This window comes from Cavia porcellus, unplaced genomic scaffold (genome assembly GCF_034190915.1).
Source record: "Cavia porcellus strain 051 isolate PalLab524CR breed Dunkin Hartley unplaced genomic scaffold, mCavPor4.1 scaffold_9, whole genome shotgun sequence".
NCBI lineage: Eukaryota > Metazoa > Chordata > Mammalia > Rodentia > Caviidae > Cavia > Cavia porcellus.
In genome coordinates, this window is record NW_026947492.1 from 28918166 (window position 1) to 28932142 (window position 13977).

Here is a 13977-nt window from a genome sequence, read left to right on the forward strand (position 1 = left end):
CATGAAAGGAAATAAACCCCAATGCGTGCATGATGGCAGAGTGTTAATACAAATTGAAAAACATCAGACACAAAAGAATGCACACTGCCTGTCATTCTTTCATAGGAAACTATTTCACTGGTAGAACCAGAGAGACAGAAATCAGAGAAGTGTTTACAGAGGATGGAGAGAGTAGGCACTGATTCTAAAGAAACAAATGGAACACTGAGGGGAAACAAAACTGAGTTTTGCCCTAGAATAAATTACAGAACATTGTGGTGGTGGAAGGCCAAATAAGGGATGTTTGCCCTGGGGTCATTTCCTCCTGCCCTATCACAAATTCCTTTTTCCTTTCCCAGTGTGTGAGAAGAAAATTCAAATCAGCTCCTCATGAATCATCAATGTCTGCCCTGTGATGCCTCCTTAAGTTTACAGTTAGGGATATTCAAACCATCCCCGGTCAAAGGTTATATATACCCCATACCCCATATCCAGGGTAGAGGAGAACCCAGACTACTTCTGATTATGGGGGTCCTCTCTACATCTTTGGAATGAAAGCCATCTTTACTTTTATATTCTGCTCCTCTATTGCACTGAAAACCTCTTAACACCAACATTTTGTACCAATCATCAAGTATACTGTGGTAATAGGATTCTCCATTTGCCAAAATTCATTGAAAAACATACTTTAAAATAATTTTTTCTATGTTCTACTCCTCAATAAATTTAACTTTAAAAGTATATTTAAAAAAAAACTGTGATTTAAGACTTTTTGAATCTCAGATTTTTTAAAGATATATTTGAAGAAGAGGAAAACAATTTTCTTGCAAATTTGCCATAAGGTAGTATCTTACTTCATCTGGGACACTGCAACAAACAAAACTTTGACTGGATAATTTACAAACAAATAAACATAAACTGATTTCTTACAGCTCTGGAGGCTAGGAAGTCCACAGTCAAGACATCAGCATTTACGATGTCAGAAAGGGCTCTGCTCTGTGGATGGCGTCTTCCTGCATTGTCTGCCACAGGGTTCCCAGCATCCTCAAGCCTCCCTTTGAGTGCACTACTTCAGTGGTGAGGGCAGAGCCCTCATTGGACACCAGATCTGCAAAGCCCTCAAAGCCTACTGGCCTCTCACAGGCCACATCTCTGTAATACTAATGTTACAGGCAGCTGAGTTAGTTAGAAATACTATAGGCAGTCAGAGGGCTAGGTCCTCTGAGGGAGCCAATGCAGAAGCCCAGATTCTTTTGGGCTATGGATCCTTACTATGGGGGAGACAGACACCTCCTGCTGTAGGCTAGGCCTTGAGACAAAAGATCAAACAAATGCATTCATATCCTAAGGACTGAGATTCTAAATAGTTCCCTATCACCCCTAGGAATTCAGGAGTCACCATTTTAATCCCCTAAAGGAAGCATCACTGATCCCTAAGAATGCCCACTTTCTAGTCTACATGATTCACTTCCCCATTTGTCCCTAATTTAATCAATTTTACCTAAACTATTAATCTTATTGGCTAACCATAGTTCTTTCCCACTTTATGCTGATTGGCCTTGTGAGTTTCCAGTTTTCCCCACTTCAAACCTGTCTCACCCCCATGATTTTACTCTATAAAACTCCCTAGAAAAGACAAGAGTCTTTGTCAACCTGCTCAGGATCCCTCCTGTGTCTCTCACAGACAGAGGCTTTCTTTCTCAATAAATATATTCTGTTCTTACCCTCATTGTTCCTAAAATTCATTCTTCAGTTTTAGAAAATACAAACTCGTTCCAGACATATTCGGTTGGGAGTTTCATTCCCCTGTATCAATTTGAGGTCTCCCACCAAAATCATTGTGTGACAGGCAACTGAGTTAGTTAAAAATATTCTAGACAGTTAGACAGAGCTGGGTGCTCAAAGGTGCCAGAGCAGAAGATACCTAGCAGCCTTGGAAGAGACAATCACCTCTTGCTGTGGACCAAATCTCAAGACAAAAGGTAAAGCCAAGCAACCACATCCTAAGGATCCACAGTCCAAATACTTCTCTATTACCCAGAGAAGTCAGGAGTCAGTATCCTATCCCTCTACAGGAAGAGTCACTGCTGTTATGCACGCCCCTTACCTTTATGACACACTCCCCCATTTGCTCCTAATTTAATCAATTTTTCCAGAACAATTAATCTTATTGGTTGAATATAGTTCTGTCCCACCTTATGCCTACCTTGTGAATTCCCGTTTTCCCCATCTTTGACCCATTTAACCTCATGATCTTACCTTATGAAAGTCCCTAGAAAAGACAGAGTCCCTGGAAACTCACTTGGGACCCCTTCTGTCTTTCTTTCAGACAGAAGCTTTCTTTCTCTCAATAAATATATTCTGCTCTTAACCTCCATTGTTCCTAAAATTCATTCTTTGATTTTAGAAAACACGAACTTGTACCAGACAGATAGCAGGTTGGGCGTTTCATTCCTCTATATCAATACTCCTATGTTTGATGAACATGGTAGAGGATCTATCAAACACCCTTGCACTGCTCCAGGGTCCCTAGAGTACGGTTGTGATCAGAGATCCTGATCACAGTTTGTTAGGGTCAGCACAATTCTCAGATTCGGTTCTCTGAAAACTCCGGGCCAAGAGACCACTTGCAAGAGCAAAAGCACAGAGCAAAGAAAGGCAGGCCTTCCTCTTCTTGGTGGCTATGCATCTCATCCATTATACGTGGGCAGACACAGTGGTGAGGGGGCACGGCAACGTGGTCCAGCAGCCTAGAGTTGAGGCCGAGAAGGCCCAGGATTCCAATTCAGCCTGAGGTCCTGGTAGCTTTCTGGAGCCAGAAAACAGCCAAGTGGTGCTGCCCTGAAGAAGGAAGGTAAGCAAAGCACTGAACGATGTCTGAGCTGAGAATACAGAGAACCGAGTCAAGGAAGGTCAGGCCCCTGGATTACGTGGTCCCTAGGATCTGAGGGAAGGAGCCAGACTGGTTGAGCTTAGGGGTGGGCATGAGGGCATGGGGCGGAGCCCCGTGATAGACTAGCGGTAGGCCTATGGGGGAAGGGTAGGCCCGCGAAGGTGGGGCCTTGGAAGACCAGGCACGCTGTTTAGGATTCTGAGGGAAGAAGGACAGATCACAGGGCTATGCCCTTAAATTGTGGGGCCTGTGTCGGGCGCTTTCCTAAAGTGTTTAGTGATCCCCACTTTGGAGCATGTGTACCACAGCTCTGCAGCGGAGATCCTCCAAAATGTGGGCGGAAGATCTAGCTCATGCCCATGGATCTCCTGAAAAAGTCTGAGAAGGTGACAGGAGACGTCTTCAGCTGAGTGAATCTTTGCTGTGGGATTTGATCCTCCCTGGGATTTAACTGTGGTTGACCTGTGCTGCTTCTGGAATTATGAGAGTCCTAGCTAGGATCACAGAGAAGGAAAATGATGATTACTTTTGTTCTGCATTGTTGTATTCTGTCATTTTAAAGTGGGATAACTTAGTCTTTTTTTTTTTTTTTTTTTTTTCCTTCTATACTGTGGAGAGAGGAAGAGTCAGGAAATGTGATGCTCAAAGACGTGGGGGCAGCAGAGACTTTTCACCTCCTGGGCTCAGCCCTGTGCTGTGTGAACTTGATCAAATCACTCTTCTGAGTCGCATTTTTTCTTTCTTTCTTTCTTTCTTTCTTTCTTTCTTTCTTTCTTTCTTTCTTTCTTCTTCCTTCCTTCCTTCCTTCCTTCCTTCCTTCCTTCCTTCCTTCCTCCCTCCCTCCCTCTCTCCCTCTCTCTTTCTTTCTTTCTTTTCTTTCTTTCTTTCTTTCTTTCTTTCTTCCTTTCTTTCTTCTTTTTTTTTTATCGTCGTATTTTCTTTCACCAAAAAGCTGGTGGAAATACAAAGCACATGAGGTTGTTACCATTAAGGACTGTCAGTTGGACTGGATATTCAAGTCAGGACATCGCTTCACTCACACCTTGAAGATCAGAAGCCCCTAACTACACCCTCTTATGTCTAGCTGGCTGATCAGAATTTTAGTAAATGCCTTTGGAATGTTGAATCCCCTATCCTGAAATCTGGAAGTTGAGAAGAGCAAGCCTGGAGAAGATTCCTCCTGTTTTGTAGTTTATGTCCATCCCCCATGGGAAAAAATAGTGAGTAAAATAAGTTCAGTTAATGCTAACAGCTGCCAAGAAATTACGTGCCATCTGATGTGATAAGGGTGCAGTCTAAGGCAGCATGTGTGCATGTGTACATGCATGTGGTGTGTGCATGTGCACTCTGTCAGGTGGCCAAATTGGGGATGGGGAGTGAGCCAGCTGAGTTCTGAATATTGGCTCATCATTTCCAAGCAGGGGAAGCAGTGATTAGGAGGCACAAGATGATTAGGTCAGGCTCAGTGCCTAGCCAAAAGGTAAGTAGACTGACCTGCAAGCTACCTTTAGAGAGAGGAGTAGGCGTGCTCATCAGTCTTTGTCTGGAGATTGGGAACTAAGAAACAGGTAATGAACTTTTACCTGGAAGAGGTGATTCAAGTGACCTGGTGCAGACTAAAAGATCTGGATGATGAGAAAGTAAGAGTAGGCTATGGAAATCAGATTGGGGCTCCATCTGGCATCTGACTGGATATCAGAATAATGATTCATGGTATTTTATTACTGATGAGGCTCCTGGAGCTGCTAGAAGACTGAGCAGGCTTATGAATCTCACCGGCAAGAAGTGCGTCCTGTCAAGAACATGTGCTCTTCATTTTCCCTGAGTCTCAGTTAATTTTTAATGGCATATCAGGTCAGTAAATATCTTTTGTTCTTCAGCAAGATCTCTTGCCACCATGAAAACTTAATAAAAGCAGAGGCATATGTACCTGGTTTGAAGCACTGCTTTTCCCCGTCTTAGTTGTGACTTTGAGGAATTATTTACTGTCTCCCTTCCTCTCCCTCCCCAGCATTTTAGCATGAGCCAACCCTTTCTGCAAGCAAATGTTCTACTGCTGAGTGACTACCCCAGCCAGGAATTATTCTATTTCTTTTTTTAATTAATTAACTGTTTGTCACTTGTTAGATATGCATAGTGATACTGTTCGTCATATGGAATTTGTGCATTTATATGACGTAGTTTAATTCTTTCTTTTCTTTTCCCTCCCTCCCTCCAGCTGTTTTTCTCCTGATTTAGAGAAGCTTTGTTTCCATTTTCCTTTGTATTCTCTTATTCTTTTCCTTTCCACCACTCCAGCTCCCCTTCTCATTTAAAAATTTCCTATTTTGCAGTATCTACCACTTCAGTCCTTATTTACATTTTCAGCTTCTCGTGCAAGATAAAACATGCACAATTTGAATACATGTGTCCAAGTAATAGTATGGTCTCAGTGTACATCCATTTACCTAGAAATGCTCAAGCTCACCTTCTTTATGGCTGGATAGTAATCCACTTAATATTTAAAAAAAAAAGTCTTCTGTGTCCACTTATCACTTGTTGAGCATTTGTATTCTTTTCACAATTTAGCTATTTGTAAACTGCTAGTGTAAACATGAATGTGCATAGGTCACTGTGGTATGATGATTTTAACTGTTTTCTGAAGATAACAAGAAGTATAGAGGGCTACTTTTTTGAAGAATGTCCACATTAATCTCCACAGTGATTGTACCAGTCTACACTTGTACCAACAGAGGATAAGGGCTGCTTTTTCCCCACAGCCCCTCCAGTATTTGTGATTGATTGATTTCTTTCTAGTGTGAAATGGAATTTCAGTGTTGTTTTAATTTGCATCTTGAATGACCACAGATGTTATACAATTTTTTCATGTATTGATTTTCCGTTTATAACTCTTTGTCAGAAACGTATGTCTTCATTTAAGATGTCCATTTTTAGATCTTTAAATTTGGAGGCTCTGATTTTATTGAGTTCTTTGTGTATTCTAGATATTAGGTTTTGTCTGAGGAACCCAGACAATGGCAAAAAATATTTTCCCACTCTGTGTTTGTCTGTTCACTCTTTTGGTGATTTCTTTTTCTGTGCAAAAGATTTTTAGTATGATGACATCCCAGTTGTTAATTTTTTTGTGATATTTCCTGTGTGGTTGGGTTTTTTTCATGAAGTCTTTGTCTATACTTATGTCTTCAAGAGTTTGACCTGTTCTCTCTTACTGGAGGTTTAGTGTTTCTTTTCCACTAATTAGATCTTTGATCCATCCAATTTTAGTTTAGTGAATGATGAGAGATACAGGTCTAATTTTAGTCTTTGATATGTGGTAATCCAGCTTTTCCTCCACTGTTTATTAAATAAACTTAATTTCAATGATGATGTTTGAACCATTTGTAAAAAGTAAGATGGTTGAGTATGTTAAAGAGTTGTTTTTGTAAACTCTAGTCTGTCACATTGATCCTAGGGCCTGTTTTATTTATTTGTTGTTATTTTGTTTCATTGTTCTTCAAAGCACTATGCTATTTTTGTCACAATATATCTGTAGTATAATTTCAAGTCAGTTATTGGGGTGCCCCTACCTTACTTTTGTTGCCTAGGATCGCTTTTGCTACTCTAGGTCTCTACTGGTTCCAAATCAATTTTTGAAAAGTTTTCTCTAATTTGGTGAGCTATACTATTGGTATTTTCATCAGGGTTACATTGAATCTATATAATAATTTTGGAAGTATGTATATTTTCACTGTATTGGTAGTTCCTATCCCAGAACAAGGGATGGGATTCCATTTTTCTGATGTGTTCTTTGCTCTTCTTTTTCCAAGCATTATAATTTTTAATGCAAATTCTTTCATTTCCTTCATTGGGTTAATGCTTAAGTATTCCTCTTTTGGGAATTCTACTGTGAAAGGGGTTGTTTCTCTAATTTCTCTGAGTTTGTTATTTGTGTACAGGAATGCTATGAATTTTGTAGTCAGGTATGCTACTTGGTTTAGTTACTAAATTTAGGTATGTTTTTATGAACATTTTGGGTGTCATCTATAGAATACTGTGTTATGCACAAATAATGATTTCTTCTTGTCCTTATTCCTTCAATATCTTGATCTTGTCCGATTGCTCTGGTTAATGTCTCCATACCTATATTGAATGGTTGTGATGATAGTGTACATCTTTGTCTCATTTCTGATTCTAGAATGAAAGCTTTCACTTTTGATCCACTTATGGATCATGGATGACTTTTATCAGATGGAGATAAAGGCCATCTATTCCAATTTTCTTTATGATTTTATCATGAATGTGTATTGAAATTTGGACCCTGTTGTCTGATAATATGCATAGAATAAGTTCAATTAGGAATGAGGAAACCTAGGTTCTAGGAAAAATCAGGCATCCATTCGTACTGCAAATACTTTCAGCACAGTGAGAATCACAAGAATTTTAAGAGCATTTCGTCCAAAGTGGGTTTTCTACTCTTAGGAGTTTAAATGCATAGGAGTCTTGCCATTGGCTCCATTTATGATTTCTGTGGGGAATGAGGAAACTCAGGTTCAAGAGACAGCAAGAATTGATTGCTACTGCAGGCTTTCACCACAGGGAGAGCCACAAGAACTGTAAAGCCATTTTGCCCATAGCAGGTTTCCTGTTCTTAAGAGTTTACATGCATAAGTGTCTTGGAATTGGCATATATTCATTCTTCCTACGGGGAAGTAGGAAACTCCAGTCCTAGGAGACAGCAGGCATCCAATCCAACTGCAGGTTCTTTCAGCACAGTGAGAATGACAAGAACTGTAAAGGCATTTTGCCCAATGTGGATTTTCTACTATTAAGAGGTAACAGGACTAAGTGTCTTAACATTGGCTTCTATTTATGATTTCTATTGAGAATGAGGAAATCCAAGTTCTAGGAGACAAAAGGCATCCATTCCTACTGCAGTTTCTTTCAGCACAGCGAGACTCACAAGAAATGTAAAGGCATTTCACCCAAAGCAGCCATGGATGTGTCTTACTGTAGGCTTCCATTTATGACTTGTGCAGGGAATTAGAAAACCCAGGTGCCAGGAGACAGCAGGCCTTGATTTCTATAGCAGGCTCTTTCAGCCCAATGGGAATCACATGAAATATAAAGCAAGTTTTGTATTCTTAAGTGTTTACATGTATAAGTGTCTGCCATTCACTTTTTTATGATTTCTAAGAGGAACAAGGAAACCCAGGTTCTAGGTGACAGTAGCCATCCATTCCTATTGCAAGTTCTTTCAGCACACTGAGAATCACAACAACTGTGTGGGCACTTTGCCCAATGCGAGTTTTCTACTCTTAAGAGTTTAAATGCAACTTGTACTTGACTTCCACTTATGATTTCTGTGGAGAATGAGGAAACCTAGGTGTTAGGAGACAGCAGGCCTCAATTTCTCCTGCAGGCTCTTTCAACACAGTGAGAAACACAAGAGCTGTAAAGGCATTTTGGCCAAAGTGGGCTTGCTACTACTAAGTGTTCACATTGATAAGTGTTTGGAATTGCCTTACATACATTCTTTCTGTGGGAAATGTAGAAACTCCGGTTCTTGGAGACAGCACATATTCATTCCTATTGCAGGCTTTTTCATCCCAGTGAGAATCACAAGAAATGTAAAGGCATTTCACCTAAAGTGGGTTTTCTACACTTCAGATTCACATGAGTAAGTGTCTTGCCATAGGCTTTCATTTATGATTTGTGTGGGAATGAGGAAACGCAGGAGGAGGAGGAGGTAGGAGACATCAGGTATCCATTTCTACTGTATGTGCTTTCAACACAATGGGAATCACAAGAACTATAAAGGCATTTCACCCAAAGGGGGTTTTCCTGTCTTAAGAGAGTACATGCTTAACTATCGTAGAATTGGATTCCATTTACAATTTCTATTGGGAATGAGGAAACACAGGTGGTGGAGACAGCAGGCAGCCATTCCTACTGCTCATTCTTTCAGCTCTTTGGGAATTATAAGAATAGTAAAGGCATTTCACCCAAAGTGTGTTTTTTACTCTTAAAAGTTTACATGAATGAGTATCTTGCCAGAGTCTTCCATTTATGACTCATTAGCGCAAAAGGAAACCAAGGTTCTAGGTGACAGCAGGCATCCTTTATAACTGCAGGCTCTTTCAGCACACCGAGAAACACAAGAACTGCAAGGGCATTTCACACAAAGCAGGTTTTCTACTCGTAAGAGTTTAAAAGTATAGGAGTCTTGCCATTGGCTTCCATTTATGATTTCTGTGGGGAATGAGGAAATCCAGGTTCAAGGAACAGCAAGCATCCATTGCTACTGGAGTATCACCACAGTGATAGTCACGATAAATGTAAAGGCATTTTGCCCATTGAGGGTTTTCTGTTCTTAAGAGTTGACATCCATAAGTATATTGGAATTCACTTATAGTCATTCTTTTCATGGGACAGAAGAAGACCCAGAGTCTAAGAGACAGCAGGCATCCATTTGTACGGCAGTTTCTTTCAGCACAGTGGGAATCACAAGAAATGTAAAGGCATTTCACCGAAAGCAGTTTTGTACTCTTAAGAGTTCACATGCATAAGTGTTTGTCATTCTCTTTCATTTATGATTTCTAGGAGAATTGAGGAAACCCGGGTTCTCAGAGACAGCAGGCATCCATTCGAACAGAAGACTATTCCAACACAGTGAGATTCACAAGAATGGTTCAGGAATTTCACCCAAAGCAGATTATCTACGCTTAGGAGTTTACATACATAAGTGTCTTGCCATTGGTGTCCATTTGTAAATTCTGTGGGAAATGAGGATGCCCAGGTTTTAGGATAGAGCAGGCTTCAATTTATACTGCATGATCTTTTACCACAGTGAGACACAAGATCTGTAAAGGTATTCCATCAAAAAATGGTTTGTTTCTATTAAGTGTTTACATGCCTGTCTTGGAATTACTTTATATTCATTTTTTCTATGGAAATGAAGAAACACCACTTCTTGGAGACAGCACCATCCATCCTTACTTCAGGACCTTTCAGCCAAGTGAGAATTACAAGAAATTTAAAGGCAGTATGGCAAAGCGGTTTATCTACACTTAAGAGTTTACATGCGTTAAGTGTCTTGCCGTAGGCTTCCATTTATGATTTATATGGGGAATGAGGAAACCCACGTGCTAGGAGACAGCAGTCGTCCATTTGTACTGCAGGCTTTTTCAGCACAGTGAGAAACACAAGAACTGTAAAGGTATTTCAGCCAAAATGAATTTGCTATTATTAAATGTTTACATACATTAGTGTCTTGGAAGTGATTTATATTCATCCTTTCCATGGATAATGAAGAAACCCTGGTTTTTGGAGACAGCACATATCCATTTCTATTGCAGGATACTTCATCCCAGTGAGAATCAAAGAAAGGTAAAGGCATTTTGCCCAAAGCAGGTATACTACACTTAAAAGTTTAAATGAATAAATATCTTAGCATAGGCTTCCATGGAGTTGCATGGAGAATGAGGAAACCCATGTGCTAGAAGACAGCAGGCATTGATTTCTACTGCATGCTCATCCGACACAATGAGAATCACACAAAATGTAAAGGCATTTCTCCCAAAGCGGTTTCTCCCAAAGCGGGCTTTCTTCTTTAAGCGTTTACATGCATAATTGACTGAAATTGGCTTCAGTTAATGATTTCTTTTCTTTTTTTTTTTATTTCAAGGAGATTAAGTCAAAACAGGACATAACAAAAGCAACACAGTATTTCATCCAAAGACAATCCATAATTAGCAGTAATTATCATAATGTCTCTTTCTTTGAAATAGTTGAGCATAACTTAGAATAGTATCAAACATAACAAAATAGTATAAAACCATTAAAAAGAATGAAAGTATTACAGGGCATTGAGAACCAAATAACAGAAAACAAACAACGGCTACTATATTATCTCATTTTTCATAGAAATTTTGTTCATACTCTCACACATAATACAATCGAATAAGATACAGCATGATAGAACCAAAGGAAACAGAAGAGCAAAAGCATGATAGGATTTCAGAGTAAGATATTAAATCAGAACTGGCTATTATAATGACTTGTTTTCTTTAAAAGAGCTACTCATACCATCACAGATAATAAAATCAAACAAACCAAGATAAACCCATTCTAACTAATGAATGTAATCATTCTAAGATTTCAAAGCAATGTAATGGGGAATCATGATTACCATAAATTTTTATGTACTCTTACCATTTCTTACACTAGGGAAACTATACAGTATTTATACATGTGAGTTTGATTTACTTCACTTATGAGTATGGTCTCAAGTTGCACCCATTTATTTATAAATATCTCAATGTGATCATTCTTTATAGCTGAGTAGTACTCCATTGAATAAAAATACCACAGCTTTTTTATCCATTTCTCAGTTGATGGCCACTTGGGCTGTTTCCAAGATCTGGCTATCACAAATTATGCTGCTATGAACATAGGTGCACATATATCACTGTGGTATGATGTTTTCAACATGGGTACACATATATCACCGTGGTATGATATTTTCAGTTCTTCTGGGAATATGCCTAGAAGTGGAATAGCTGTAACAAATGGGACTTCCAATCCCAGTTTCTAAAGGAATCTCCAGACTAACCTCTTTAGTGGTTCCACCAGTCTACACTTCCACCAAAAGTGCAGGAGAGTTCCTTTATCCTCATAGCCTCTCCAGCATTTGTTGTTGGTAGTTTTCTTTATTCTCGCCATTCTTTCTGGAGTAAGGTGGAATATCAGTGTTTGTTTAATTTGCATTTCTCTAATGAATAATGATGATGACCAATTTTTAATGTGCTTATTTGCTATTCGTATTTCTTCATCAGAACTGTGTATTCATCTCAGATATCAATTTATGGACTGGACCTTTGAATTTCGGGGGTCTCATTTTTTAAAAAAAATTTGTTAGTTTCAGACAGAAGTCCTTTGTTTGAGGGACAGTTCACTAAGATTTTTTTTCCAGTGTATGGGTTTCCTTTTCACTATGCTGAAGATTTCTTTTGACATGCAGAAACTTTTTAATATGACATAATCCCAGTTATTGACTCTGCAAAGTAGTTCCCATGCAGTTTGATTCCTGTTTATGAATTCTCTACGTACCCCTATGTCTTCAAGTTTTTTACCTACTTTGTATTCTAATAGATTTAGTGTTTCTGTTTTAATATTCAGATCTTTGATCCATGTAGATTTTAGTTTAGTATACAATGATAGGCATGAGTCCAGTTTTACTTTTCGGTATATGGATGGCAAGTTTTTGCAGCACCATTTATTAAAGAGACTAGTGTTCTACTAGTGAACAGGTTTGGCCCCTTTATCAAAGAGTGTGAGTGTCTGAGTGTGTTTGTAGTTGTGGTTGTATCTTCTAATCTATTCCACTGATCTTTGGCTCTGTTTTGATTCCAGTAACATGTCGATTTTGTTACAGTTGCCTTGTACTATAGCTTCAAGTTAGAGATTGTGATACCTCCTGCCTTGTCTTTGCTGCTTAGTATTGCCTTTTCTATACTAGGTCTCTTCTGGTTCCAGATGAATTTTTGGAGTGATTTCTCGAGATCTATGATGGTATTTTCATTGCGATTGCATCAAATCTGTATAACAGTTTTGGAAGAATGGCCATTTTCACAATATTTATTCTTTCTATCCATGAGCAAGGGATGCCTTTCATTTTCAGAGATCCTCTTCAATTATTTTTCTGGATATTATAATTTTCCCTGCATAGATCTTTTACTTCATACATGAGATTAGTTTCTAAGTATTTCACTTTTTGGGGTGCTAGTGTGAAGGGTGTGGCTTCTCTTATTTCTCTCTCCATAATTTTGTTGTTAGCGTATAGAAATGCTATTGATTTTTGAGCATTGATTTTGTACCCAGCTACATTGCTGGATTTATTTATTATATCTAGGATACTTTCAATGAAGTTTTGGGGTCTTCAATATAGAGTATCATTTCATCTGCAAATAATAATAATTTAACTTCCTCTTTTCCTATCTTTACCCCTTTTATTTCTGTCTCTTGTCTAATTGCTTTGGCTAGTATTTCCAGTACTAGATTAATTAGGAACAGTGATAAGGGATAGCCTTGTCTTGTGCCTGAATTCAAGGTAAAGGCTTTCAATTTTTAGCCATTTAGCATGATACTGGCTGTTGGTTTGTCATAGATGGCCTTTATCATATTCCAATTTATTGGAATACACAATCTATTCCAATTTAGAATAGACAATCTATTCCAATTTTCTGTAAGGTTCTTATCATGAATAAATGTTGGACCTTGTCAGAAGCTTTTTCTGCATCTATAGAAATGATCATGTGATTCTTACTTTTGGCTTTATTGATATGGTAGATTACATTTATTGATTTACATGTGTTGAACCATCCCTGCATGCCTAGGTGAATCCCCCTTGGTCATGGTGTATAATCTTAATGATTTGCTACATCCAGTCTACCAATATTTTATTGAGGAAATTTGCATCTGTATTCATTAGGGAGATTGGCCTGTAGTTCTCTTTTTAAGTTGTATCTTTCTCAGGTTTTGGTACTAGAGTAATATTTGCTTCTGGAAATGACTTAAGAAGGATTGCTTCCCTTTCACTTTCATTAAAGAGTTTGAGGAATGTTGGCATTAATTCTTCCTTGTATTTCTTGGAGAATTCCATAGTGAGTCTCTCTGGGCCCTGGCTCTTCTTTGTAGGTAAGGACTTAATTACATTGTCAATTTTGTTAATAGAAATTGGGTTATTCCACAGTTTTACATCTTCCTGACCCAGCTTTGGTACTTTGTATGTTTCTAGGAATCTTTCCATTTCTTCTTTGTGATCAAACCTATGAGAGTAGAGGTTTTTGAAATAGGTCTTGATGATCTTCTGTATTTCTACAAAGTCTGTAGTGGTTTCACATTTTTTATTCATCACTGCATGAATTTGAGATTTTTCTTTCCCTTTTCTAATAAGTTGGCTAGGGGCTTATCAATATTATTTATTCTTTCAAAGTACCAACTGTTTGATTCATTGATTTATTGGATTGTTTTCTTAGTCTCTATTGCATTAATTTCTGCTGAGATTTGTAATTTTCTCCCTTCTTTTGGCTTTGGGCTTGACTTGCTCTTCTTCTTCTAGATGTTTG